Source organism: Xenopus tropicalis, chromosome 8 (genome assembly GCF_000004195.4).
Source record: "Xenopus tropicalis strain Nigerian chromosome 8, UCB_Xtro_10.0, whole genome shotgun sequence".
NCBI lineage: Eukaryota > Metazoa > Chordata > Amphibia > Anura > Pipidae > Xenopus > Xenopus tropicalis.
In genome coordinates this window covers 64,062,503-64,070,067 of record NC_030684.2, presented here as the reverse complement: position 1 = coordinate 64,070,067, position 7,565 = coordinate 64,062,503, and positions in this window count along the sequence as shown.

The window sequence follows — 7,565 nt, the reverse complement described above, 5'->3', positions numbered from 1 at the left end:
GAATACTATCTTGCCCACATCTAAAGTGCTGGAATCCTTATAGAGACTGCATATTACTCAGTGGAATAAAGTCAATATTAAAGTAGTGATCTAACAATACTGTAGCCCCTTCAAATTGAGAAATGGAAGTTTGATTAGTTTGCTCATTTAATTGTAATAATCTTTCATCTTAATAATGTGCATTGAAGTTATACTATAGCTCACTAAAAGATCTACCGTACCCCTAAGAGAGAAATACACTTTACAGACATTCACAGACATGCACGGTACATGGGCAGCTGTTAGTAGAAACACTGTTCCCTGAAATATCTATTTTTTTCAATTTGCTGCAATGTCAGTCATCAGACTGCCCAGAAAGGTACTTTATTACGGGCATTGTTTCACTTTGACACATCAGTGTTTTTATGAGTCAGTGTATATAACATCTTATAAAGTCAGAGACTTAAACAGTGTGCAGGAGTTCAACACTGTCACAGCAAATTACATAGAGATAATAATGATGTTTGTAAAGGAATGTTAAAAAAGGGTGCAGATTTGGATTATGGTAAAAGCACAAGATGCTGTGGCATATGAATTCTGCCAAATAAAATGTTAAGTTTGAGCAGGATTCTGGTTTAACTAATAAATAACAAATGACAATAACCCTTACTATTGCCCACTGACCACTTATGCCCTTTCCTACTGTAATTGCTTAGTCCTTGCACCATCTCCCTACGTGATTCTTACTTTTCCAGCATCTTATGCTATTTCTCAACATTTGGAATGGATGCTATCATCAAAATATGCGTGGATTAGGATTTCCCGTAAGGCTTGAGGCTGTATGACCTTGTTCTGAGTCAAGTTATGTTTTAAAGATGAATATCCCACTGGTAATCACTACAACCTAATAACTGATTTGTAAAATAAAGCAAGGAAAGGAAGAGAAAACCAAACCGCAGACGTTTTCAAATGTATAATTTATGAAAACAGGATAACAAGGAAGTTCCCCCAAAATAGTTTGTGTGGCTTAGGAAGGCAAAACAAGGACGGACACCCCTAACCATTGTCCAGATTAATGCTGGGTTTTGCAGATTTGTATTGGAGTTTGTTTTCTGATTAGGAGGCTGATTTATTATTACAAAATAACATTTTACAGATTTTTTAGAAATGTAAAAAGAATCAAGAACTCTCACATCTGGGCACACAGAAGCAAGTGCATTATTATTTTATTTGCATTATTTATATATCAGAGGCTAGATATTGCAAAGCTTTGTTTCAAAGTTTGTGTAATGATCAATTGGTATTGCTAAGCTGCTGTGTTGGTGCAATGAATTAGTTGTATTACATTTTGTATAGAACAGGCCAGAGCAGTTATGTTGCTGGTTATGGCTTCCAGATCATTACTGTATGTCTTTTTCTTTGAAACTGCAGCTGACTGTCCTGAAACACCAGAAAAATATAAGAGAGAGAAGACCTTGAGCTCAGGCCCAGCTCTGCAACAGCGTAACAGCACCGATCTGACAATTGAAGAAGAAGATCTCATACCACATCTCAGGGATGTCTAGACATTTAGTAGATATGGGGAATTTCAACTTTTACAATCTATTATTATTATTTATGATACTGTATTATGTTTTATCTAACATATACATTGTTTGTTAATTGCAATTCATTTTCAGTTTAGCAAAAAAAAAATATATATAACAATATAGTATGCGCTGTCATGATAAGGATTATTTATTGGCTTTTACAGGCTTAGAAACTTGCAGCACTGTTATAGCCTACTTTGCCTTCCTTTGGTTATGTAATGCCTCTCAAGGATTGTAAGCAGGGGTAGTAGCCCAAATGGCCTCATAATGGTTGGTCATTAGCAAACCATTCAGTATAGCAGCTGTAGGGTAAAAGAATGGATAAAACCTCAGTCTTATACCACAGATATACTTCTTTTTGGGTGGCAGAAGAGCAGCAATTATAGTAGTGAGGAGCATAGGGATGTTTAAACTGTTGCCCTTTTGTCCCTGGTTGGTATTATACAGTAGCTCGTCATGTACTGTTAATCTTTTCTGTATCTAGCAGAGAACCCCATGGACATGGGGTCTTGTCAGAGGAGCAAAAGCTCAGTCAGGAATAAGCTTAAAGTAACCAGATTTCCAAAGTGAAATCCAAGAACAGGAATGGGCCTGTAGCGCAAACAGCATGCTGCCCAATTTTTATGCCATGCCCACCTTTTGGCCACTCCCCTGTTGCTGTATACCTGCTCATCACAGCTACATATTTTAATTTTAATATATTTTCTTAGAAAAGCTGAAAAATTATTTTATACAAAATCCTTCCTTTGGCAACAGAATAGCTGGTGCGGGAAGTTTCATGGGCGTAGAAAGAGGGAAGGGGGTCAGGTGACAAGATCTCTCATTTGTTGCAATGGAGACAGCCAGAAGCAGCTTTCAGGGATGGAGATGCTGGCTGGGGTTAGTTTTCTATGGAGACAGGGAATCTGAAATGGGGTCAGACCCCTTGAAATGGGGGGGCTGGACAAAATAAATTCCATGCCAAATGTTTCTCTCTTTTGTGGTCAGTCAACTGTGGCTGTGTGGTTTCACTGTTAATATTGGGAACCATGGGAATAAAACAATAATCCTACAGTTTAGTTGGAAATTACTTAAACAGCAGGGCCATTTCCAATATATTTAAGGATCAAATATACAGGATACTGGAAGCATTAATATATAGAATTTTAAGAGAAGAGCCATTGGTAAAAGGAGTAGTGTTTGTATAGAGCAGGAAAGTACAACAGCAGGTGTAATATTCCTTTGGTAAGAAAGTATAAACAGACAAATGTCCCAAGACATCTTAATTGTCAACTTTGAAATAATTTCACAGGTTAATTGTTCAAACAGGCATCTTTTCCCATTAGCCAAAGAATGTCAAATAACGTCATATTTAACAGATTATACTGCATAGCTGATACTGTCATATCGAAATACCAATTTCCTCCAAATTTTATTCTGTAATGACAAGTTGAATGATTTTCAAAACAGATTGTATTGGAAAAAACATTTACATTCCAAGCATTGTGGAACAAGAAATGGATTTTCCATTGAAGAGAACTTTCAAGCCATTTACAAAATCGGATTTTGATTTTATGATTGCTGTCTTGCCGACAACAGCTTCATGAAGCTTTACCAAAAATAGACTACTTCTGACATGCTGCATCGGAGAAACCCTACTTGGTTCCGTTGGATTGTTAGAGGTGAACGACTCACTGGGGGGAAATATTTTAAAAAAATGCACAATTCGCATTCAGAAGTGTTGTTAAAATTGGATCATCATGTTGCCTCGTATGTTCTTGCTAATGGTAACATATTTTTTTGTTGGCAGCAATGAAACAAAAGAGGAAACTAATCAATTCAGGGCATAAAGAATGCTTTATCTTTGACTTTTGAATGGAAAACATTTAAATCCTGCGTTCCACTGGTCACTGGGGAATGTACTCTACTAATGAAGTACATGTGAATAATAGGAAATAGTAAGGGGAAATATGGACCCTGTCTACCATTACCCACCCAGGTTGTGTGTAATTTTTAGCATTGCATCTTTTTTCAAATTTTTAAACAAATCTATTTCAAAGCAGCTTTCAGATAAGAACCAAGTCAAATATTATGGTGTGCACATGCAAAAGTATGAATTCAGCTTTGATTGTTAAATGAGACCTGTCACCCACACATAAAAAAACTGTATAATAATAGTCCTTTTCAAATTAAAATGAAACTTTTTTTATTAAAACATCCATACCTGTTATAACTGTATTTAAAAATATGAGCTGTCAATCATATGTTGCCTGTTCAGCCTCAGTCATAGAGGTGGGGCAGTCATTCTTTTTACTTTCCATTCAGCCCTTTCTAGATATCACTGCCCTCCTTCCTTCCCCCACATTTCCTCTACATCCTTACCACCTATAACTGAATAGCCAATGCATAGACATGGGCATTAGGTCCCCCATTCTCATTCATAAACAAGATTTTGGGATGATGCAAAGCTTGCCTTAAAGAAGAAGGAAAAGTAAAAACTAAGTAAGCTTTATCAGAAAGGTCTATGTAAATACAGCCGTAGGCACTCACAGAAATGCTCCACTGAGTTCTCTATCAAAAGAAACACAGGATTTCTTGTCTCCTTTTTTGTAAACATGTTCTTAGGGTTTCTGACTTCCTCTCCCAAGACTGAAGGAAACAAAACTTAAACAATTTAAATAGTGAAAGTAAGGTTTATTTTGGACTACTCACATCAAAGAAAAGGGTTTTAAATTATTACTTAAGGTGACAGGTCCCTTTAAGTTATACTATTTGTTATAACTATACGCAAATGTATTCTGTACCAGCCACAAATATTTATAAAAAAAACAAAAAACCTTCTGCTTTTATAGATGCTCAAAATTGATTTGTTGTTTTTAGTCAGTCTTCTTAAGTTGTAACTTTGAGTTTTTAAGTTGCTTTTTATGTATATATGATTTTAATAATTGAAAATAGTAATTGCCTGTGTTGTTTTGTATTTTTTCTTTTAGTTGGAGACCACAGGCAACTTCCCGTCCAAAAAGTGAAAAGAATAAAGATAATAAAAAATATAAAATACAATTTAAAATAGCAACGTGGCTTTATGAAGCTATAATGTGTACATGTGTGTGTATTACAAAACTGAAATTGCTTGTAGTTTTAGCTCCTTTCAAGTCATTAAGCTCTGACACTGAACTCTACGATGGGGGATTCTTCAGCCAGCAAGGTTAATCAGTATTAGGAATCAAGGGAAAAAAGCTCTCTAACAGAGATTAAAAAGCAGGTAGATATAGGCTGGGGATGGGGAAATGATCACATATTTGGTTAGAAGGTGGATATTTTGCATAAAAAGCTAGTTACTTTGCTACAAGAGAAACATTCTCCCTCTGAATATTGATTTAGCCTCCTGTGATATAACTGTGCTCAGATAAGTTGTAAGTGATGACAGAAGCTCCTCTTTAGTATGACTTTCACCCTGATACATCTGTATATTTGAATTTTATTTTTATATTCAGATCACTTTCTTACCTTCAAGGTGGTGTTAGCTCCAGGGTTCCCTTGCATTACTAGGTGCATGATTTACAAGAGAAAACAAGATGGAGCAAGTAGCACCAAGTGCAAATTTGTGGAAGTGCAAGGGGTGGCTTTAGACTAGAGTAACTTTAACGAGTGCCACATATTTGCTATATTAGTTTTATAAATGACTATAAAAGAGGTATTATAGAGGAGATGCTAATGCATTTGTTTTTTTATTCCCTGAGAAAATAAAGTCTTTCAATTGTGTTTATTAACCTTGTACCCATGTAGACAGTAAAGAAAAAAGGTCTGTTCTATATTCATCTAATGCCTATTGCTCTGGACCTCTTGCTCATAATAATGCATTAAGATTTGATTGAAACATGATGCTATTGTTGGCAATCATACCCAATGAACAGTCACATGTTGCAAACCAGCACAAAAAAAGTCAAGATGTACAAGATGTATTATATGTATATAATATACAGTTTAGTTCCGTATGGGACCAAACTGTTAATTATTTCCTTATAAAAGATGCTTAGTGATGTCATCAGATATAATTGTAACTTAGTGATGTAATTTCTGTCACATGATTCACTAAAACTATTATAACAAATAATGTACCCCCTGTTGTAAAAAATTAGGATATTAGAAGTCACCTGGTGTTCCATGACCTGTATAATATGGTCATGGAACTCCTTGGTGACTTATAATATCCCTATATTTTACAACAGGGGTACATTATTCAATGTATAATTGTACAGAAGCCAGTACCTGTGTAGATATCAGTGTAGATCTTAACAACAGAGAAAATTGGCTCAGCCAAAAGGCCAGTATGTATTACTCAATGTGTAAAATGTTCTGTAATTGATATTTCCCCTCTAGGAATTTTCTTTTAATTTGAACACAATTGTTATATTTATATTAGGATATTAAGCTACTGTATGTGTCCTTAGCTCAAAATGTGGCAGAATTACAAAAGCTGAAATCCTACATAAATTGTGCTAGAAATGGTGGAGCATGGCAACATCTTGTGTAAGGCCCTTTTCTGGATTAAGAACTTCCCAAGCAGTTTGCTGGTTTAAACTTTCATTATTCTATGCACTAGTCCTGTCTGACAAATTCTCTGCAACCACTTTCCTAAATCAGATCAAGGCACCTTGGCTGTTTTGTTGCACTTTGCTGCCATGTGGACCTGTTCTGGACATTCTGTTTGCATTAAGGGGAACAGATAGGGCCACATCTGTGGCAGCATAATACGTAAGAGGACAATATCTGGAAAACTTAAAAGCAGATTTTCGGTCATTCATATTCTCTTGGTGCTATTGCTATTGCTATGCTGTGCATTCCAGAATTTCCTGTCATGCATTTACCTGTAGCTCAGCAACAGCTGGAGAGGATTATGTTATTTATCACTGATTTAGGGTTTTATTGTGACAGCAAGACTTCAGGAACAGGCACTGAAACAGACCTGTACAGTGTATGGGGCAACTGCATTCTGGGAAAGCATCTATGATCTTCTGTAGTAAGAACAACAGTAAAAAGAGAAGAACTTGGTGCAATGGTATTTCTGATACCCAAACATTTGTAATATAACATCAGAAAACTAAGCAATGTGCTTAGAAAGTAAATTCGAAGACAAGTAGCTCATTATCTTCCCTGAAAGCTCTCCTCTCAATGTCTGATAATCCTGGAAGGCAATGAAAAGTAAGGAGAATAAACATGCACTAATCATAATGCAGGAAAGCCCAGGGCTGGGTCAGTAACAACTGACACGACACCAAGTCCTTAAAAGACAGAATCCCCTTGTAGTTTGGTCACAGCATGTACAAAATGGATACAACTATACCATACTGTATGCATTCTTCTGCACTAGCCCAAAATATAAAAATATATTTTGGTACAGTTACATTTAGCAATTGCTAAAACTAAAACAATATAGGCAAATCAGCCCAAAAAAGGCACACACATTATTGACTATAAATGGTGCAAGCAGGCTGCTCTTTCACACACACACACACACACACGCGCGCGCGCGCGTATAATATATACTATATATATATATTTAAGAACTTAGTACAACACAGAAAAAGGCTTTGCACTTTCCATTACTCCAAAATATGCCACGCGATTCAAAGCACAAATATATCTGCTTTTATTGTTTGGATAATTATAGCTTCAAACATAGCCAGTCGGCAGTGGTTTCACTTTATAATTGTATATTACAGTTCTGTGGATAAAAGATGCACTCTATTTAAAGGATTCGAAGATTACTTAAACAGTTTCCAGTTCAGAATCAATTTTAGATGATGTGCTTTTCTGTAACGTTTTATAAATAAACACAAATACTACAGAACTAAATATATTCCCAGCAAATTACTCATGGATTTACAAATATGAGTGGAATATTTCCTAATCCACTATAGTCACAAAAAGATAATTAGAAGAGATTTTGGGGGCTGGAATGAAGGAATTAATAAATGGAATGGTAGCACATAGACAAGAAACCCCTGTCTATGTCAT